The 23,385-nt window shown below is 43.3% G+C and overlaps 2 protein-coding genes across 5 annotated transcripts in view; one reads left to right on the top strand and one right to left on the bottom strand.

Moving 5' to 3' along the window:
• Window positions 1-23,385, bottom strand: part of OSBPL11 (oxysterol binding protein like 11) — a 67,275-nt gene that overhangs the window by 42,510 nt on the left and 1,380 nt on the right. The gene's annotated exons all lie outside the window — the stretch shown is intronic.
• LOC143829456 (glycerol-3-phosphate dehydrogenase 1-like protein) overlaps window positions 7,945-23,385 on the top strand; it is a 52,748-nt gene continuing 37,307 nt past the window's right edge. For both annotated transcript variants that reach the window (XM_077320361.1, XM_077320362.1), the window contains exons 1-2: window positions 7,945-8,071; window positions 14,162-14,218. The gene's annotated coding sequence lies outside the window, so the exon portion shown is untranslated. The remainder of the gene's footprint in view (window positions 8,072-14,161; window positions 14,219-23,385) is intronic.

Here is a 23,385-nt window from a genome sequence, read left to right as displayed (position 1 = left end):
TTACTTTATTGCATTTTATTTTAACTATGTACTATGTTTTGTTGTAACCCAACCCAAGTTGCTAAAGAGAGGGAGGGAAACAAATACAAACATAAATGAATAAATGTGTGGTATGATTATTTTTGTAAGACTATCTATGGTATTAGAGAATGGCAAATGGGGGCCCACAGGATTTTCAAGGGGCAATCACGCACACCCCACACCACTTGCCCACTGAACCCAGGAACTGCTCACTTTCAATCCTCTTCTCCGTCATCAGGCCTAGAATGGCTTAAAGCAGGGGTAGTCAAACTGCGGCCCTCCAGATGTCCATGGACTACAATTCCCAGGAGCCCCCTGCCAGCGAATGCTGGCAGGGGGCTCCTGGGAATTGTAGTCCATGGACATCTGGAGGGACGCAGTTTGACTACCCCTGGCTTAAAGACTGACATGGTTAGGCCTGGAGTGGGCCACAGCCAGGCCCGCAATACCTCCCAGACTCTGTTGCCACACCAATATAAAATTGTAGGTGTTGTAAAAGGATATGTTTATTGTTTAAATGTGACTTGTTATCAATTCTATCATATGCATGATGACACTATTGGACAGTTTAGTGTTATAAAGCTTGATATGGAAATATGCTAGTATTCCTACTGTTATTCTTACAAGACTGTCTCTTGTTTCCTATAATATTTGTGTTTTCTATTTTTTCTATCTCTCAAATGGCAAAAGACATATATGCCAAAGAGTACAATTTTACTGAAAACTCAAATTATTTATGTTAATGCAAAAAAATTAGCTTGATAAGAAATGCAAGCAATACATATATTTCAGTTTTTCCAATACATTTTTTCCTCCACTTAAAAAAAATCCTGGAAATTCTATATCTCAATCTGCGTGGCTTCTCAAAAGGAGCTCTGAGCCACTATCTACATCTACATTCTCCAAATAAAAGAGATTCAGGAGCAGAGCCATTTTGGTCTGATGGGGCAGAACAAAGTTTGTGACCAGTGGCACCTTTAAGACCAATCAAGTATCAAAACTTATTATACAGTTAAAGATTAGCAAGTCATAAAATCCAACAAACAGAAGTAAAGATTGCAATATTAGAAAATATAGCAAACTCTGTTTAGAAGAACAGAATTGTAAGGTAAGTATAATAAAATTATATAATTCTTACACTAGCCCTGAAGTCACTATCAGTTGGCGGGTTTTGTTCCTAGCACTGTCAATTTTGGGTATCTGCCTTCCAGCAACAGGCTGTTATTTTGCAAGTTTGAGAGATTATTATCTAACAAAGGGGTAATTAGCTTATTGTGAACTACAGAATATAACAAGCAGCAAAGGAGGACATTTTCTACACTTTCAACCCCCCCCCCCGATCCACAAGGGCAGAAATTTCCTCAAAAGTGACTGTTCTGTACTGTCCTTGTAGTACTGCAGAAGGCAGGGCATTGCATCTTGCAAGAGTGAAGGCTATATAGCTCCTAAAAAGAGAGATAAACAGCCAGTATTACTGTATATCTAGATTTTGCAGGAAAGGGGTACCCTCATTAGGTTGGTCATCCCTAGCCCACGGGAAGTACACCTGACCTTTACCAGGATCGAGGCATTCTTAGTCCTCCTGGCCCCTGTTTGTTGGAATGAGCTCCTGGAAGAGCTAAGGGCCCTGTCAGAGCTATCACAGTTCTACAGGGTCTGTAAAATGGAGTTCTTCCACTAGGCATCTGGTTGAGGCCGGGACAAGGAACATCTGCTGGGTCCCTCCTCTGATCACCCCCCTCCTTGTGGCATGGGAGGCTGGTGGAGGGCCATTAAGTGGACAGGAGGGCAGAGGGCTGGGTGAGTCAGGTTGGGGAATTCGAGTTTCGTATTTTAAAACTGATGTAAACCACCATGAGCCAGCTAGACTGGGAGTGGCGGTCAACAAATACAATAAACTAACAAATAAAAATCTTGCTGCCATTCGATATCCAGTATACTTTGTTTTAATATACACTTCGCTTATTCATAACCTGAGGCCAGGACCATAAGAAGAGAAAAGCCCAGGCTCGCAAGCTTGCCTAGAACAGTCTTCAACTAATCTTTCTGAAAATCCCCCAGGAGTAGCAGTGGAGTCAGCCCTTGAGGGAAGAAATTGATCTTCAGCCAGTGGTTTACTGAGGCGATGCATATCTTGGCTTCCAGCCTGACCATGCCAGTCTCGAGTTGGAGTAATGCATTTGGCATACATCTGGGGACTTGCAGGGCCACTTTTAGGAATTTTGCTTGAACATGCTCAGGAAGGGCGACATGAGATGAAGAAGGCCTGGTCAAAGTCCCTTTCAGCAATTGGGTGACCAACAAAGTTGTATTCAAGGGGTAAGCTTTCTTATGCATGCACACTGCCCCTAGACTAATTATTATTAGTTGAACTCAAAGAAATGATAGCCTTATTAACATGGCTTTTTATTCCTATATGTTCCTTAAATTGGTTAAAAATCTCCATTATGCTGTGCACTAATTTCTTGCTCACCCTGTGGACTGGAATAATTCCCATTTCATTGTGCTAGAAGAAATGTGCATGCACAAGAAAGCTTGCACCTTGAATAAAACTGTTGTCTTAAAGATGCCACTGCTCTCAAATGTTGTTCTCTAACTGAAAAACCTTTGGGTGTACTGACCACAAGTTTTGCCTGCCTTTGAAAATGAACCTTCCCCTGTAAACGCAGCCCCTCTAAGGGGAACTACATGTTATCTCTGCACATACATATGCCAAAATGCATTTACCAACTTAACACAAAGGCAGAAGTGTGGGGGTACAAATAATTCTTCCTACACTTACTGATTCTCACCTCATCCCCCAACCCATCTGCTGAAGGGTTTGAGACAATAGCAGCAGAAAAGAAATATTAAGCTGGTAGTAACCAAAGTAAGAATTTTACTAGCCTAAAGCAGAAGTCTTCAGATTCCATAGACCAGGAGGTCTCCTTAAGGCCAAATAATGTTCTTAGAGAATCCCCAAAGGTAAATGAGAAAACACGGTTGATTTGTGAGGAAGCAGCCTCTTGCCTTCTGGCCCAGAGTAAGCCGATCAAAACAGAAACAAAGCAACACAGACCCATTGGCCTACAATGCTCCTTAAGAACTTTAAACAAGTTCTGAGGACATCAAACAATTCATGGGGAAAAACAGCTTTGTTCCACCGATCTGAAAAGTCAACACAAGAGATATGGTCCAATTCATCAGGCACTGCACTGATTGAGAGGGGGTGGGCCAGCAATTCTGCCTCTCCCCTCAAAAGAGGAACACTGTGGTAGAAGACCAGGGAGTTTCTCAAGCCTCCCCTGTCAACTACCTACACCTCAAATTTTGAAACCCCAATCTTGGGCAATCTCCTCTATCAAACAGCTCTGTTTTCTCTCTGAAATTGACCATTTTAATAAGGAAGTGTGGTCTCAATGCTGAGAAGTTTAGAACAAGCAAACAATCCACTTCCATTTGTAGTCCTGCAACAAATCCTTCCACAATTGGCTGATGTGTCCTGTCTTGTAAGTAGCAAGCCGGCCTATCTCTGAACCAGCCTTTGAAGGTGTTCTTTTTCCTTTAAAAAGCAGCAGAAAAGCAGAATCAGCAAACAAGTAAAATAAAGATTAAAATCAATTTTGACTGGAGGGCAGTAAGCTACACCGCTAGTTTAATGAAAATTAAAAACAAAATAAAACATGAAGGCACAAAAGCATTAACTCCATATTTGCAGAAGAGTAGAGGTATTTCACATTCACACCTCTTGGTATGAAGAACTGTTGCACTCTGCATTTCTGCAAAGCATCAACCAAGACCACTGTGGATTTGATATCCATGACCCTGTTTTAATAACTCAGCTGCAGAATGCAGTGCAGCATGCTTAAATAACACAAGATGGCATCAAATGCCTGTCTGCAGTAGCTGTCCCAAGATAGTAAGATCTAGGCAACGTCTTTCCTGGAAAGTCTGCTAGGACTAATACCGCCTAGCACATGGTCATTTATCACCAATACAAATTATTGGGAATATTATTGCTTGTTTAGACATCATATAATTTGGTAGTACATTTGGGTTTTAGAATTTTAAGTGCAGTTAACCTATGTTTCTGTTCTAGATTCAGGGAAAGCTCATTGTCATGACTTACAGTCCTGCTTACATTTCATACATCTTGATAAGGAAGTGTGCCACTAAAGTACGCCACAGTAACTAAGGAGTCAGACAGCCCTCAGGGCTTCCAGGAGACCTGGTCATCTAAACAGAAATGTAAATCCAGAGTTAATAGAACCCCCCTCATTTTACACATATAATTCCAAACTTAGTAACTAACTTTTAAGAATATGGAAGTATTTCCTTCAAAGAACAATGTGGCGGAAGCAAGTGAGGGCTGAAAGGATATGGAAGTTCCCCATAACTGTACGACGTTGCACAGTGGGTGTATCTTACAAAAGTCAACACCTTATGGCTAGCAAGCCAAATGCAGCTGAGCACTGTGAGGGTACTCATACCTCCAATGGATATTCTCTGTTTATCATGGCCAACACAAAGTGGCCACAAAATAGGAGGCAATCAAAGATTGCCACAGGAGTTCTGGGCAGTAAGCAGCAACTCCCCAGAACGATAGAAGTATCTTCTAGCACCGAACATCTCACACTTTGCCCTCTGCCTCTCTAACCATGCCTAAGATGGCTGTCAGCTGAGAACCAGGAGAACTTGTGAGTCCAAAATCTGTAAGCACCAAGAGCTCATGCTAATCAGTGTACAACTTACCAAACAACAGGTTCTCATACTGACTCTTCATTGATCAATTGCTCCAAATTCTATATAGTTTGCCTTTTTAATTATAAATACTTGCTGACTCCAACTCCAGAACAATGCTGCATTTTGCAAAAACCGTAATGCTTGTTTGAAGACATACTAACATAGACAGAGCCTAAGCCTATCATGTGCATTAACGAGAACTGATTTTGTGGCATCTGGTGGACTGGATGAGTTTTCTTTTCAAATGAGCAGTCCCTCACAGCTGAACTATATAGTCTGTAATTCTAGGCAGAGCTAGAGATAATCAACACAGAACTGCTAAGTTACCCCTCCCCCATCCCCCTGTACTATATAAATAGATTGTGTTGTGAACATAAGAGCCCTGATGGATCACACAGTGGCCAAACAGTTGCCCTGGAGGGTCACAAAGCACGCAGGGTGGCCCTCCCCTGCTGCCCCCAGCACTAGTATCCAGAGGGTCACTGCCTCCATAGCAGGAGTACCCACTACGGGTACTACCCCCTGAGGGACCTCACCTCCTTTAAGCTGTATAACCTTCTTTTACAGACCTCGATGCTTGTGTGGCTATCACTTCCACTGGAAGTGAATGTTTGTTTAATTACTCATTGAGTGAAAAACATTTCCTTTCCCTCAATTTATTTCCCAACAATTTCATTGGGTGCCAAGTCCTAGTATTACAGGCGGGGGAGAAAAAGCTTTCTTTGTCCAACTTTTCCCACCCCGTGGATAAAATTTTATAGATCGTGCTACTTCAGACCAACACAGCTACCCATTTGAATCTCTCCTTATGGAAGGCACCACATTTAGCCGCTTGGAATGGAACTCCATCAACCTTCTCTGTCATGTAAGGAGTTGATAGTCTGACGAAGAGTGCTTGCACTCGAAAGCTCACGCCCTGATTTTATTGTGCTACTTCAGACCAACACGGCTACCCATTTGAATGTCTCCCCTTTATTTTAGACAGAAACTATTCCAGGCTCTCCAGCCTTTCCTCATAGGAAAGGTGCTCTAATCCTGCTAACCATCTGGGCTTCCTTCCTCTGTATTTTTTCCAGCTCTGCAGTATCTTTCTGGGGATATGGCAACAAGAAATTTGCACAATATTCCAAATGAGGCTTATACAAAAGCATTACAATGCTGGAGGTTTTATTTCCTAGTAACTCCTAGCATAGAGTTTACTTTTTCACAATTGCCACACACTGGAATGACGTTTCCATTAAGCTTTTCCAGTACAGCCCCAAGAACTTCTTTCAGTCTCAGTCAGCTTACCCATCAGCATATAGATAAAACTAGGATTCCTTATCCAATATGCATTCGTTATCCATACTGTGCTTCATTCGCTGTGCTATTGCCCATTTAGCCAGTTTAGTGAGTTCCTCATGTAGCTTTTCACAACTCACCTCAGTTTCCCCATAGTAAATGATCTGCTGTCATAGCAGGCTTTGCAACTCCACAGTTCACCCCCACTACCAGTTCATTTATGAATTATATATACCCATAATGACTACTGTAAGACCCCCACTTCTCCCTTCCCCTCACTGGGAGAACCGTGTATTTAGTCCAACTCTGTTTCCTGCAATTTCACTAATTTTTAATCCATAGAATCATAGAACTGGAAGTGGCCATGCAGACCATTTAGTCTAACCCCTTGCTCAATGCAGGATCAACCTAAACTATTCATGATCAATATCTATACAGCCACTGTTTGAAGACTCCCAGTGAGGTGGAGCTCACCACCTCTTTAGGTAGTCTAATTCATTGCTGAAGTACTCTGAATTTTTCCCCCTGATCCCTAGCTAGCCCATACCATTCTATGAAGTTTAACCGCATTACTGCTGGCCCTGTCCTCGGCTGCCAACAGGAACTGCTCCCGGCCCTCCTCCTAGTGACAACCTTTCAAGGGATCCATCCTCCCAAGACAGCTAAGCCAACTCAGGAGTCTCTAATACTTGTCATGTATTTACCACCCACGTATCGCATCAATGGCATTCACTGGTGGGCAAATGGCATAGTAAGCCTGCCTGAGTATTACAAAATACAATGGCAAAACTGGATACAAGGCTGAAATCTTTAACAGCGATCACATGCTAAACATCAGGTCTAGTATATTAATTATAAAGGCTTCTACCAAAGCATATAGCTTTCTAGTAGACATGAACCACAGCATCTCTAGTACACAGACCATGAAAGGAGCAGGTGGTTTTTTCCCCCCATATACCCCTATAAAGGGAACAGGATGTCTTCAATTGTTCAGGGAGATCAATTATTCTCTCTAATGACTCTTTATCCTGTCCCCTTTCCAAGGAGCTCAGGGGAGACTACATGGTTCTCTCCTATTCTATTTTATCCTCACAACTATCTTGGGAGGTAGGTTAAGCAAAGCCAGAATGATTAGCCCAATGCAGTAAGTTTCATAGCAAGCAGGGATTTGAACCTGGTCTTGGCCCTACCTGTTTTGTTCTGTTTATTATTTGATTTATCACCCACAACACCCAAACTAGCCAGCTTGACATACCAAGGGGAAAAAAACTGTTCCTGGTCCTTCCTCATTCTCATACTGACTCCTTGTTGATCAATCCCTCCAAATTCCCTGTACGCTGGCACAAGGGAGCCCTGACCTGGATGCCCCAGGCAAGCCCGATTCTATCATATCTCAGAAGCTTAGCAGATTTTGCCCTGGCTAGCACTTGGAAGGAATACCAGGGTCATGATGCAGGGCAGCCAATGGCAAACCACCTCTGAACGTCTCTTGCCTAGCAGCTAGACAACCTAAGGATCACCTGGCTATAATGCACACATGCCAGATGATAAATAAATACTGGCACAAAGGTGTAAAATGAACATTTACTTATTCTTATATCAAAGTTGCACCACAAACTAATTTTAGGAACTTTGGCCTCTAAACTGCAGAAACAAATACTGGTTATAGATATTTCATTTTTCTGAAGGAAAAAAAAATACTGCCTAGCATTTTTTGTTATTGTTCTTCATATGTACTACAATATTTACATTCCACCTTTCTATTATTTTTAAATACTCAAGGTGGCCAGCAATGGCAAAATCAGGATTCTCTCTCAGGCAGGGTCAAATAATTACCAAAGAGTTTCACTGGATAAAATCAACAAGACAGAAGTCTCACAAGAAGAGCGAATTTGATTGGCTGTTTACTCTTGATGTCACAATCCATCTTGGCACTCAACAATAAGTTTTTGACAGGGAAGCAATTCAAAGAAATAGAAATAAGTCAAAAGTAGTAAGGCAGCAGAGGGGAAATCACATCATGCCTGCCTGGAAGCAGGATCATCAGGTAAGGGTTCCAAAAGCAAAATGAACATAGAATCCTGTGACTCTTTAAAAACGTCATGTATGTAAGTACAGCATAATCTTTCATCAGATAAAGCCTACCTCATAGTACTTTCAAAAGAAAATTTGGTATTGTAGTTTTAAGTTCAAGCCCCATCCAACAAAAAAGCATTGACTGAATGTTACTATGTCCATATCAGATTATACCTTATACAGCAACCCGAACAATAGCTCAAAATAGGTTATCTTTATTACTTGACTAGTAAATAAACCCGCTGCAGGCTTAATGCAGCGGGCGCTAACGGGGCTGGCGAGGCGCGCTGGGGCTGAGGCGGCTGGGGCTGTGCGGCACAGTCCGGGGGCGCGGCCTACCTTGGGGGCCACATTGCGGGCAACGGAGGAGTTCTGTGGCCGGGTGGGTCGGCGTGGAGGCGTTCGGAGCAGCGCTGGAGGGTGGGAGGCCGGGCGGGGTGCAGGGCCGTGGGGCAGTGGCGCAGCCACAAGCGCAGCAGCGGGCGGTGGGCGGCACGGCGGGTGGTGTCACGGGGCGCTGCCGGCGAGGGCCAGGTGTGGCGGAGGTGGCAACAGGGCCGCAGCAGCCGCAGCAGCCGCAGTCGGAGGGCGTGCTGCGAGGCAGCGGCCGTCCGGGCCGCATGTCAGCGCGGAAATGGCTGCGTGAGGTAGGCAAGCAGGAAGGGGGGCGGGTCGGGAGGCGCGATTAGTGAGGCCGGCGGTAAGGGACCAATTGCGAGCCGCGCTGTGCGCAGCTCGCAATTGGTTCCTTGCCACCGGACTGAAACTCGGAGGGGCCAATTGGCAGGCGCAAAGCGCCTGCCGATTAGGCCCTCCGAGTGTCAGTCTGGGGAAAGGGGCCTATGGGCACCCTTCCTCATCACGGACAGGGCCCACCCTCAGGGCCCTTAACCGATTATTTAATCCACTCCATTAGGAGCGGGTTAAAGATATGTCAGGATACTTGAAAAATGAATTTTAGGCATAAGTAGGAAATAAAATGGCATTTCGCAGAAGGGATTCAATATAACCTTCAAATCAAAATCAGGAGACAGCACAATACTTGGGCAAGCCAGTAAAAATCCAGGAGATACAAAAAAATTAAGCATCAGAGAAACCTAGTCATCTGCAAATGATGCATACAAACTACCTTACTCATCAGAATACCAAAGGCTCTCAGTTTAATGGAAGTTTTGGCAAAGCCTCAAAAATCCAATCTCCATTAGTTCTGTTATTAGTACGTACAGAACTCTGATGCGCTGAACAATCCCCTCGTGCAAGGAAACTCAAGAGTTAGAACCTTTAAAGAGTCAACAGTCTGTAAAGCCCATGGAGACCTCTGTTAATAGCAACAAACACCCTAATTTTATTTCTATAACCGGCAACTTGAAGCCCATTTCTTCATAAACATGTAATGCTTTAATTACACTGTTCACATGGGCTACAAGAGAGCAATGATATCAATATACAGTTGAGAAAAACTTCATCATACAGAAGGCAACATTAAAATCAGAATCTGAAATAAGTCCCCCGGGTGTAGCGCAGCCCCTAGCTGAGCCTTCAGCTGTAACGTGATTCCTGGCTGGGCTTCCAGTTGTGGTGCAGATGCTGGCTGGGCCTCTGGCAGCAGTGTGGTGCTGCCTTGGCCACCTCTGCCTCCTCCTCCTCCTCTGAAGAAGAAGAGTTGGTTTTTATAAGCTGCTTTTTCTCTACCCGAAGGAGGCTCAAAGCGACTTACAGTCGCCTTCCCTCTCCCCACAACAGACACCCTGTGAGGCGGGTGAAGCTGAGAGAGCCCTGATATCACTGCCCGGTCAGAACAGTTTTATCAGTGCCATGGCGAGCCCAAGGTCACCCAGCTGGTCACACGTGGGGGGAGTGCAGAATCAAACCCGGCATGCCAGATTAGAAGTCTGCACTCCTAACCACTGGAGAGCCAGTTTGGTGTAGTAGTTAGGAGTGCGGACTTCTAATCTGGCAAGCCGGGTTCGATTCTGCGCTCCCCCACATGCAACCAGCTGGGTGACCTTGGGCTCGCCACGGAACTGATAAAACTGTTCTGACCGGGCAGTGATATCAGGGCTCTCTCAGCCTCACCCACCCCACAGGGTGTCTGTTGTGGGGAGAGGAATGGGAAGGCGACTTTAAGCCGCTTTGAGCCCCCTTCGGGTAGGGAAAAGCGGCATATAAGAACCAACTCTTCTTCTTCTTCTTCTACACCAAACTGGCTCTCTGCCAGCCATCTCCCTGCGTCTTCTGGCATGCTCCCTGGGGTGGTGATATGGACGTCACGTTTGTAGTTACATCCATTTCAGGAGGCATGCCAGAAGATGTGTTTCACATAAATAATGAACCTATTCTGCCTCCCTCTACTGTGCAAGGATAAGAAGAATCACATCAAAATGGAAATTTAGGCAAGCAGACGTGTAAAGTGATACAAAAATATATACAATATATATCAGGATATATGCACACATAAAATTTTCATTTCATAGATATAGTTATGAGATCTAAACTGGCTGTTACTCTCAAATAGAGACACTTTGTGACCAAGGTGGAAAACATCAATTTGGTGCATTCTGGAAGTAAAAACAAAGCAAATGAAAAACAAACTGAAAAACAAAACAGCAAGGATCATCCTTACAAAAACTTTTTGGATTTTAAAATACTATCTAAAATTCTGAAAACCCCAAATAATAGTATTGTGCAGGAAGAAAAGATCAAAATGATGAGGAAAGGTGAAAAAACATTGACTGCGTAAACATGTACTCGAGTCATGAAGTAGAAATTCTGCATTAGGGATTATTAGGAAGGGACTGAAAATAAAACGGCCAATATTGTAATGGCCTTGTATAGATCTATGGTAAGACTTCATTTGGAATGCAGTTTATTGTTCTGGTCACTATATTGCAGAGCTGGAAAAGGTACAGAGGAGGGCAACCAAGATGATTAGCAGGTTGGAGCACCTTCCCTATGAGGAAAGGTTGAAGAGTCTGGGAATTTTCAATTTAGAAAAGAGATTACTAAGAGGTCTGCCAAGTCTCTGCGCTCCATGTATAAGTTTATAAAGAGAAACTTTTCTCCCTCTCCCAAAATACTAGAATTCAAGTGCTCCCAATGAAACAGATGTGCAGTAGATTCAGGACAGAGAAAAGGAAATATTACTTTACATAGAGAGTAATTAAAATGGGGAATTTGCTGCCAGAGGATATAGTAGTGGTCATGGGAATAAACAGCTTTAAAAGCGGATTAGATAAATTCATGGAGGATATCAATGGCTACTACATTTAGAGGCATGAATCCTCTGAATACTAGAGCTAGGAGGCACCATTAGGAGAAGGCCTTGGCCTCTATGCCTTGTTGTTGGCCATCCGGAGGAGTGGGTTGGCCATTGAATGAGACAGGATGTTAGACGATGGTCTATTGGTCTAATCCAGCAGGGCTCTTCTTATGTTTTTATGTTGTTTTTATGATTTTTCTGAGAAAAGGTTTAAGTATTTGGGCACTTTCAGTATTAAAAACAGGGATTCACAAAGGAGGGATATACTAGAAAACTATAAAAAGCACAAATAACAGATAAACTGGGTTTGGGAATTTTTTCTTTCCCAGACACACACGCATAACCTGGGACCCTCCATAGAAATTAGTTAGCGATCAATTCTGGACAGACAAGTGCATATACTACACAGCCTTTACAGAATTCACAGCCACAAGACACAGTGATGACATTTATGATACGTTCATGGAGAGCATCAGTCCAGCAACAGTTATTAGTCTGACCAATTGCCGGGCGACAAAAACAGGGGGGGGGGGGGGTAGAATCTGTTTTTGTGCTCTGCCCATGGGTCTCCCAGATTCATCTGACCAGCCATTGTTGGGGAAATTATGCTGCATTTGATGGTCCCTGGTTCGATCCAACAGGGTGATTGTCTTCTCTTAATGCAGAATTCTGTCTCTTTTCAGCTTTATATATAAAAAAATAGCTTTTGTTGATAAATAGAAACTATTTGGGCTTGTGAACTTTTAACTTTTAGCAATCTGAAATTTCTGGCTTTGATGTGAAAAGGGGCTTCAGAAGAAATCATCATCATCCAGCTTTCTCAGAGGTAACAGCAGGGAAAAAATGAAAATTTCCTCTAAAAGACCCCCCTCCCCCATTTTTTAAAGGCAATAACTGAAAAATTGGAAACACATGAAATATTTTCTGTTTGGAATTAATGAAATGCCTTTTCAAAGCCAAGGTTTTTCCCCAAAGAAATGTACCAAATGAATAATTTTAAAATGTAAAACAATCTACAGCATTAGATCTCCTGCAATATACTGTAGACATAAAGCATCAATAAGGATGCTTCTTTAATCACAAATTAACATGATATTGCATGAAGAATAAGAACTACATTAGAAGAAGAGTTGGTTCTTATATGCCGCTTTTCTCTACCAGAAGGAGTCCCAAAGTGGCTTACATTCGCCTTCCCTTTACTCGCCCCACAACGGATTCCCTGTGAGGCAGGTGAGGCTGAGAGAGCCCTGATTACTGCTCAGTCAGAACAGTGCTGTGGTGAGCCCAAGGTCACCCAGCTGGCTGCATGTCGGGAAGCGCAGAATCGAACCCTGCTCACCAGAGTAGAAGTCCACACTCCTAACCACTACACCAAGCTGGCTTATGCTTTCAAATCTGGTGGCAATCCTTAATACTTTAACTACATGAAGTCCAAATACACTCTTTGTTTACTATAACTATTTTCAGTTTCTTTTGCCTAGGCTTCACAGATGGCACACACAGAAATGTGCTTTGATAAGGATAAGGCGCTGCAATTTGCCATTCACTCTCACTGTGGTATCTGGCATATCGAAAATGTCATTTGATCAAAACTAATTCATCCTTTTCATTTCATAATTATGCCAAAAAGTACAATGTTACATGCTTATGTATTTTATATATTCAGAAAATAGTAAAATAGAAACAGGTTGGACATATTTACATTTTCCCAATTATTCATTATCAGGTTTGTATTTCATATTTATTGTAAATATATGTGCCTTTGAGTATCCACTGGGGAGAAAAGCAGTGTATAATACTGAAAGAAATGCAATAATCTGTTTTTTTAAAACTGGATTGGTAATTAGCCCCCCAATTAAAGGTCTGTCATTTCACAACATTTTAAATAAATGTTAGAGCTAGCTTTCAGCAAAATCGTTGTGAGGTAAAAGTTTGAACTGAAAGTACTTTGCACATAAAATGTATTATATAGCACATTAAGACACCAGGAAAAGAAAAGATCATTGTGTACATTGCAATGCTCATTTGCAGAGCCCCAGAGATCATCACAGATATAAATCTACTCTTACACTAAACCTTCAATTAACCCAGTTAACAGATGGATCAGCCAGGGTAGGACAACCCAGATGCAACCACAAGTTCGGGGACTATACTTTAAAAAAATTCTAACACACTGAAATGGGACAGTAAAAATAGAATTTAGTATCAACAGTTCTGTTAACACTTTTCACAGCATGAGGAATGAAGAACCTGTTCTTTAATTCAATAATGACATTACCATCAATGTACACGTGTTCTGTCTGGCACTTTCTACTCCTCTTTATTCAACAGAAGCACAAACAAAAGAGGTAAATGGAGAAGAAGATTCTATTCTCCTTTCCCTATGTGTTCCCAAGCCCACAGGAGTTTCACAAATGAAAGAGTCTGTTCTATTTCTAGCTGAGCAAGCATCAATTGACTAAAACATACATGTGTCGACATGCACGCTGCAAACTTTTGCAGACCTGTACCATTCTATGTATCAGTCTCGCAAACATTACCTATGAACCCTTTGTTTCCATAATCTAGTATGAACGCAATGAAATAATAACTTATCACTGTTGTAAGAAAATTTTTAAGTAAGATTTTAAACAATTTCAAATACAGACCTCCAGTGCCTCATTTGAAAGTCGAATGAAAAGGCTTTGGAAAATGCCCATTCAATGTCTTCAATGTCCATTCATTTTAGAGTTTGTATCCTATAGAGTACACAGTGGGCATTTTAAAATGCGGGATTTTAATGTGTTATGCTTTGCTTTCCAGTCACAAGCTACAGCATTTTCCTAAGACCTTCATCTCCTCAAAGATCTCTTTGTGAAGGTTAGTACAGCTAGCTTTCAAGATATGATCAAACTCAATACTTTTTCCTCCTTAAAAGCAATCTACAATTTGAGAATGACAGGGAAATGACCTGTCAGAGTTACTAATAGAGTAAAACTATACAGCCATAATAGAAAAGAGAAACACTAGAAGTCTGTACTGTCTACAACACTAAGAGTGAGTGTGGAAGAACAGGGGACTCCTAATTTTAAATATGTGCAGATTCCCAGACCTTGCCCTTTTCTTACCATCACATCTCAGGTAATCCCCTTTCAAAACTGCTGTGAGAAGCTATGCACACCCCACGGAGGACTCCATCTTCTAGTGGTCTCACGACACCACAGACCTTTCACCAACATTTTATACAGAAGTTTAAGAAAAAATATTGCCTGTAATAGCCTGCAGTGTGAGGAAGAGGGAAGCCAGAACAGCTTATGTAGCCCTCTTCTGACACTCCACCACCAAGTGGAAGTCTATTTCTGTTTTGGCTGTCTCCAACTAAAAGCCAATTCTTTACAACCTTATAGTTTTTTTACAGAGCCCAATCAATTCATAGATACTAGACCAGTGGTTCTTCTCCTGGGGGTCAGGACCCCTTTGGGGAGGTCAAACAACCATTTCACAGGGGTTGCGGCTGGGCGAGCAGCTTAACCGGGGGGGGGGGCTGCCACTGTTGCTGCTCCTCCTGCAGGCACCCACTCTCAACTGCCAGCTGCTCCAGCAGTGCCTCCAGCGCAGCCAGGTGCTCCAGGTGGCGGTGCAGCTCAGTGAGACAAGAGGCAGAAATGAACTGAGAAACCCTGGGAAAAAACCTAATTTATATACAATCATGAACAATGGATCTTCACGCCATTAGTCAGTTTCGGTTTAATTTCTGTAAAAGAACACTTGCATAATTTTATGGTTGGGGGGTCACCACAACATGAGGAACTGTATTAAAGGGTCACGGCATTAGGAAGGTTGAGACAGAATGGGATGGCCTGCTTAGACAGAGGGCAGGGGAGAAGTTCCAAAGGCTAGAGGTGCTTGCACAACACAGTCCAATTTTTCTAACGATTTTTCCAGCTATCAATTATGTATAACAAAAATATTTAGTAGCATTCACAAAACTCCTTAAGAGCATTGGGGAGGAAAAGCAACAAAAGAAAGCAGTGTAATTAAACTGAGCTAGACTGTTCTCTATACAGGCACATTCTAAATTTTATTATTTTTAGCTCAACCTAGCTTGTTTCTAAGGCCAGTTTCTAATTCATCTTAAAACAGCCCTGTTTCCATTCTCTTTCCTGTTCAGCCTGCAGTTCCTCTTATTTATATTTAGACCTAGTTCTCCCTTCCTGATCTTGAACAATCAGTGAAAGTATTGCTGAATTTCAGTTCTCAAAAACAATATCTGGACCCACAAGAGACCTTTTTTTGCCTCATGAATTTTCTGTCTGAAATTCATCACTCACACAACAAGAATCAGATACAAAATGGTAGAAAATTTCATTCCTACACATCCAAACTGATTTGTATTTTTCAGTCTTCCATAGTTCCTCATAACAACTCAGTCTAAGTCCCAGCAGTGTGATCATCATTATGACAGTAGATGATGTTCTGATTGTTTATCGACTAGTGCTTGACCACCCACCTTTCTACCTATGTTTCATATGTTTGGTACAGTTTTACACTTGAAAGCAGTAAAGGACAATGCAGGGCTGAGGGTGTCTGCTGTCAAATGAGGGTGTGTTCGTCAAATTCCTGCAGGGATGAGCAGCAAGACATTTCCACTTTACAGTCAAATGCCACTAAGGTATAATTAAAGGAAAGGCGCTATCTCGGCTCCACAGATTTAAATAAGCACCTCCTAATTCTAACTCCATCACTCATGCACTGCCGTACTACTACTCTAGTCTTTCACAAAAAGAATCCAAGAATCTACAACTGTATTGAATTCTGCACCCAAAAATAATGCAATGTAAAGCTGCCTGATTTAGCACATGCACAAAATCCTTAAATTTAGTTTTGCAATTAATATGTTACTAATTATCTATTATGTGGTTTAGTATACATAAAAAAAAATTCTAATTCTTTTCTCTTAGCTACTGTAGCACTACAACATGCAATGGTTTGGGTTTTCTTCATTGGAAAACCAAGGCAAACCAATCAAAGAAACATTTCCAGCTACCATTTTGCCTTTTAAGAAAAGTAACAAACCAAGTTAGTACAGGCTTTTGAAATTACCTGAATGAAGTCAACTCCAAATGAGCTTGTTCTGTATAGGATAAATCAGTACAAGATGTACAAGAAATCTTGGTGATGTTACTTCTGGGGGGTATAGCAGGGAGGCATGGCCAGCTTAAACCACTCACAGGGCTCCTCGAAGCCTGAAAAATTATTTCAGGGGTTCCTCCATGGTCAAAAGGTTGGAAAAGGCTGATATTACTTACCATGTCCCCATCCCCAAAATATTCCCATTCGTTGCCAGCCATCTAAAACAGAGAGCCAGTTTGGTGTAGTGGTTAGGAGTGCGGACTTCTAATCTGGCATGCCAGGTTCGATTCTGCGCTCCCCCACATGCAACCAGCTGGGTGACCTTGGGCTTGCCACGGCACTGATAAAACTGTTCTGACCGAGCAGTGATATCAGGGCTCTCTCAGCCTCACCCACCTCACAGGGTGTCTGTTGTGGGGAGAGGAAGGGGAAGGCGACTGTAAGCCGCTTTGAGCCTCCTTCAGGTAGGGAAAAGCGGCATATAAGAACCAACTCTTCTTCATATATATAAAAGTTGGGAAGTTTGGGATCCACCTTAAATTCAGAAATTTGGAGAACAATTAATGACAATCTCCATTTGTATTAATAACAAAAATATACAACAAATTTTCCATTATTTTTGTTATGTTTCACATTAAGATTAGAATTGTTTAGAAATCAAAGCAAGCAAGTGATGATTATTTTTGCAACCATTGTTACACAGTCCTTTCTGCCCAGCAATTTACAATCTGACTAAATTAACAGAATCAGCATTTCTGTAAAATGGCTATCTAGTCTCTAAGAACTTCCAAGAAGGAGAACCCACCACCTCCCAAGGAAGCCTGCTCCATTGAGAAACTGCTGTAACTGTTAGGAACATCTTCTGGATGTTTAGCTGAAAATTCTTTTGAATTAATTTCATCCCACTGGTTCTGGTCTGACGCCCTGGGGCAATAGAAAACAACTCTGCTCCATCCTCTGTGTAACAGCCCTTCAAGTACTTGAAGATGGCTATCATATCTCAGTTGTCTTCTCTCCAAGCTAATCAGACCAAGCTCCTTCAACCTTTCCTCATGTCTTGGTCTCCAACCCCTCAACATTTTCGATGCCCTTTTCTGTTTGTCATATTCTTCTTCAATTGTGGTGCCCAAAACTGAGCACAGTATTCTAAGTGAGGTTTAACCTGAACTGAGTAAAGTTGTACCATCAACTCACACAATCGGGACACCATACTTCTTTTGATACAGCCCAAAATTCCATTTGTCTGTTTAGCCACTGAGTCACACTGCTGATTCATGTTCAGTGTATGGTCTACTAAGACCCCCAGATCCTACATACCATTGTCCCATCCTGTAATGATGCATATGATTTTTCCTACCTAAATACAGAACTACACATTTTTGATTATTCAATTTAGCCCAGTTTTCCACCCTGTCAAGATCATCTTGTATCCTGATTCTGTCTTCTCCTGTGCTTGCTACCCTGCCCAGTTTAGTATCATCTGCCAATAAGCACCTCCATCCAAATCATTTATGAATATGTTGAATAACGCAGGGCCCAGGATAGATCCCTGAGGCATTCCACTTGTCACTCCTCTCCAAGAGGATGATGAACCATTAACAAGCAGCCTTTAGGTGCGATCAATCAACCAATTATTGATCCACCTAACATTAATAGGATCCATACTGCATTTTACCAACTTGTCAACAAGAATATCATGTGGAACCTTATGAAAAGCTTTACTGAAATCGAGATAAACTATATCCACTGCATCCCCCTGATCAAGCAAGGTAGTAACTTTCTCAAAAAAAGAGCTGAGGTTAGTCTGACATGACTTGTTCTTGAGAAAGCCGTGCTGACTCTTAGTAATCACAGCCATCTGCTCTACCTGCTCAAGGACCATCTGTTTGATGACTTGTTCTAAAAGTTTGCCACCTGTAGACATCAAGCTAACTAGTCAGCAGTTACCCGGATCCTCCTTTTACTCCTTCTTGAAGATGGGAACAACATTTGCCAACCTCCAATATTCTGGCAATTCACCTATTCTCCAAAAATTGTCAAAAATAATGGATAGCGGTTCAGAAATTATATCTGCAAGTTCTTTTAGTACCCTTGGATGCAATTCATCCGGCCCAGAAGACTTAGTTTCATTTAAAGAAACTAGGTGTATATGGACTAGCCCTACAGTGATCCTAGGCTGCAACTCCCATCCCTCATCACATGATATGATTTTGCCACATTGAGCATGATTTCCCCTGCAAGAGAAGACTGAGAAGTAGGAATTTAGCAATTGAGCATTTAACACACAAAACACCTTGTACTTTTATAAAACATTCAAAATTACAGGTGACACAGGACTTCAGAATTGCAACCCATTCTAGTCAAGTAGACGTGTTTTGCCACATATCATGAGCATTTTCACCCATTCGGACTTGTCCATCATTCTGTGCAACATGATAATAGTTGATTAAAATTTTACTAAGTGGATGCATTCAGTTTTTCAACCTATTTGTTTAGGTTCTGCATATTTTACATCTTATGTAACAGCAACTGTAGATTATATACTTCGGGAATACTCTTCCAATAATTTAGAAAACGGATTATGAGCTAGAAAGGGAACCTAATCAAACTGCTAAATCTAAAACACCAGTTTCAATCTGCCATAAAATGAATTTTAAACTTTCAGACAAAATCCTATTAGCCCTGTGAATATTCTACAAATAAGGCTATTCACAAAGTGCAGTACTATACAGAAAGTGATCATGTTGAAGTGATATGTTGACAGATCCAAGTAGTATGTAAAACATGCCAAGATTTATATACATACCCTTTAAATTCCTTGTTCTACCACCACTTTTATGAACAAACTAGTAATCAAGCCCGCTGTATGAATAATACAGCGGGCCCTAGGCACTGACCGTCTCGTGGGGGGTCCATCGGGTGGCGGGGCCTCCCCCGGGCGGCGGTCATTTGGTGGCCAGGGAGTCCCCGGCAGCCGCGCTCTGCGCGGCTGCCGGGGGCTCCCTCGGGCGGCGGCATGCGCATACGGGGCTGAGGGAGGCCCATGGGCTGGGCGTCCGCCTGGCCGCGCGCCGTGAGGGAGGCCGTGGCGGCGGGCGCGGGCCGGCATGGCGGCGGCGGCGCCGGAGGCAGGCGGGGCGGCGGCAGGGGCGCGTCGGGCTGTGGGGCCGGGCGCGGGGCCTGTGCCAATGTCTGCGGGCGCTGCAGGCGCGGCAGGTAAAGCAGCACGTCTGGCGCACGGCGTGGGGCGGCCCCCGCTGGGCTCGGCAGCGCTGGGCTCGGAGCTCCACCGCTTGGCCGCCAGCGCCTCCGCCCACCTTCGCGCCAGCCGGCGCGGCTGCGACTCCGACTCCGACGCCACCGACAGTGCCTCCCCGCCCGCCTCCGCGCGGCTGCCGGGGGGTCCCTTGTGGCCGGGCTGACGCGTCGGAGGCGCTTTGCATCAGCCCGACAGGAAAGGGAGCAACTGCGAGCCGTGCAGTTGCTGAGACTGGGAATCTCCCTGAGGAAGGGTCCAATCTGGACCCTTCCTCATCACGGACAAATCCCACCTTAGAACCCCTTAGGAAAGGGAGCAACTGCGAGCCGTGCAGTTGCTGAGACTGGGAATCTCCCTGAGGAAGGGTCCAATCTGGACCCTTCCTCATCACGGACAAATCCCACCTTAGAACCCCTTAACCATTTATTTAGTCTGTGGCGCCCACGGCGCCCACGGCCCACGCACACGCCCACGGCGCCACGGGCGGTTTAAAGATACAGTGCACTTAGGAAATGTGGTATAACAGACAAGCCTAGAAGGGCTCTGCTAATACTATTCTTCAGCTTGAAATGTGTACTCACTTATTCAAAATCTATTCCCTATTGCATTCAATGTAACTTGATCTACCTAGTTAAGGTTGCAGAGGACTGCACCCCTTCACTCCCTCTGGTCTGGAAACCAATCTTATAGGACTTTGAAAAGTAGGAATGGCTTGTATAAAGCACTGATGATCATGCAGGGTTATAACCTAATTAGCCAAGACAATTTAAGCAGTTTTCTTCTATCAATTTATTGAAGAATTCCAGAAGAGTAGCCATGGTACTTCATTGTAGTAAGATTACAGTAGCATCTTAAAGGATAACAGCATTTATTCCAGCATAAATTGGATTGCCCATCCAGAGCTGGTAGCATTCAAACCACAGCAGATGAGGAAGGAGGAGTGGAGAGATAAAGAGAAGACAGTGTAAAGTAAGAATCAAAGAAGGAAGAACCAATATATTAAGAGTGAGAACCATTTGCAACTGTTGATAGACACACAGAATAAGATTAATAAAATCTAATTAAGGAAAACAATATTTTATTTTACCATTAATTATATTTTAATCCTACATTGCCTTCCTATCAACATTTGGGATTAGTTCCCACACATTGAATGTACTTGATCATCTTTAATTCATAGAATCATAGAGTTGGAAGAGACGTTCAGGGTCATCTAGTCCAACCCCCTGCATAATGCAGGAAATTCACAACTACTTGCACACCTACAGTGACCTCAATTCCATGTCCAGATGGATGCTCCCACAAATCAAGAGTCTCTGGCCAGTCTGGCATGGGGGAAATTTGCCTTCTGACTCCAAAGTGGTGATCGGCATTTCCCTGGGCATGAAAGAAAGGGCCACAAGAGACAAACACTGACACAATAATTCCTGCCTTCGCACTCACAATCTGCCCCAAGTTCACAGAATCAGCATTTCTGTCAAATGACTATCTAGCCTTTGCTTAAGAACTTCCAAAGAAGAACTCACCACCTCCCAAGGAAGCCTGTTCCACTGAGGAACTGCTGTAACTGTCAGGAACATCTTCTGGATGTTTAGCCAAAACTTCTTTTGAATTAATTTCAACCCATTGGTTCTCGTCCGACTCTCTGGTTCTCGTTTTACACTGGTCTACCCTAGCTTCTTGTCATCTCCCCACGGCACTGAACTCTCAGTTGCTTAAACAAGAAGTTTAAGTTGAGTTGCTTTAGATCAGCCTTTCTTAATTTTTACTGTTAAAAAAACCCTGAAACATTCTTCAGGCTCCAAGAAATTCCAGAAGTGGTGCAATGTGCAGAGTATGGTTAGGAAGCACAACTATGTACATGCCCACTCTAAGTCCCTCCCCTTCCCAGCCCCTCCAGGCCATCATTGCCCATGGGAAACCCTTACAGGGCCATCAAGAAACCCCAGGGTTTCATTAAATCCTGGTTGAGAAAAAGCCTGCTTTAGATGGACACTCTATGTATCTAATGAAGCAATCTCTGTCTCTCAAAACCTTATGCTGGAATAAATCTGGTTAGACTTTACAGAGGTACAAGATTCCTGGGGATGGGCGAATCGGCTCCAACAAAAAGTACCCAAATCAATGCTGATTTGGGTACTTTTCAGACCTATCCGAGCCAAACTGCCAATCACCGTGATTTAAACTGGCCAAATTAGCGGTATCCAAATCACAATTTGGCACTCTGACCTTGATTCCACAAGTTTTCAGGAAGGGTAAAGGGACCATGCCAAACAGCTGTTGTGTTATCAGTTGCTTGGTGCACCATTTAAATGCCTCCCTCCCAGGCTTCTTTGGCAACAGAGTTACTCTCCATTGCCTGAGAAAGCTGAGGGAAGCATTTAAAGGGCATGCCAACTAAACATGACCAATCAGCTACTTGACACAACCTTTAAATGCCTTCTCAGGCAGTGGGGACACTCTTCACTGCCTGAGAAGGTGGGGGGAGACATTTAAAGAATGCACCAAGAAACTGATCAGGTCAGATCAGCTGCTTGATGCATCTTTTAAATCAGTGGTCCCCAACCTTTTTTAGGCTGGGGACCGGCAGGGCAACTGCCCCACCCGCGCAAAATGCATGCGCGGCCGCACCTGCGTACCGCGGCCGAAATCATGCAGGCGCGGCACTTTCGCACATGCGCAATTTCAGCCGCACATGGCGTATGTGTGTATGCGCGGCCCAGGCGCGCATGCGCAATGCGCGGCGCGGCCCTGATTCCCTCTCCCCCCCCTCCTGCAGTAAGAAGCTTCCCGGGCTGCAAGCTTGCAGCCTGGGAAGTTTTTTACTGCAGGGGGGCGGGGAGAAGGAACCGCAGCCCGGCGCCATTGCCTTCGCGGCCCAGCATCGGGCCGCGGCCCGCAGGTTGGGGACCACTGTTTTAAATGCTTCTCCCCACACTCTTCAGGGCAGGAGAGACCCTCTCTGTTGCAAAGGAAGGCAGGGAGAAGCATGTGCATGGGGGGAAAAGGGAGAACTTTTAAAATTTTGTCATATTGATTCAGCCTAATCTAAACCAGTGAAGGGTGATCCTTATTCAGCCCAAATAAATTCCAGCCAAATCCAAAACAGTTTGAATTTTTTTCCTATGCACATGCCTGTTGACTGGATCATATATGAGCTAGCTGTAAATATTATATCAGTACAACAAGAAAGGCCTATGTTGGAATATTCTGTATTCATTGTTTATCTATCAAAGAATAATGTACATATTTTAAAAGTAGCAACATAGGGGTGGGGGTGAACATAGATTTCCTTTTCCTAAGTAAGAGATACACACTGTTTAATACAACTACCAGAGCTATTTCATTATCATAGTACTGTCTGAGCGTTTAGTGATACAATATGTCTCCCAAGTGGGTCTTGTATCTTAGAGGAGTACATATGAACTATATAAATATATGTGGTAGCTCACAGAACATTGAGTTAACTGATGCGTACACAATGTGTGCTGCCCGCAGTTAAAGCAGTAACTACAACAAAGTGTGAAGCAAACACGTCCATTTTTAAATGTACACCAGTGGATTGCAGCCAACAATAATTCCATGGCATGTACAACATACAAATTTTTCTCCCCCACACTTCACAAGATTCCAGTGCAAACATCAAGTGCACATA

This window comes from Paroedura picta, chromosome 2, assembly GCF_049243985.1.
Source record: "Paroedura picta isolate Pp20150507F chromosome 2, Ppicta_v3.0, whole genome shotgun sequence".
In the NCBI taxonomy this organism is placed as follows: Eukaryota; Metazoa; Chordata; class Lepidosauria; order Squamata; family Gekkonidae; genus Paroedura; species Paroedura picta.
The sequence above is the reverse complement of the archived record's forward strand: the minus strand, read 5'-3'. Positions and strand labels throughout refer to the sequence as shown.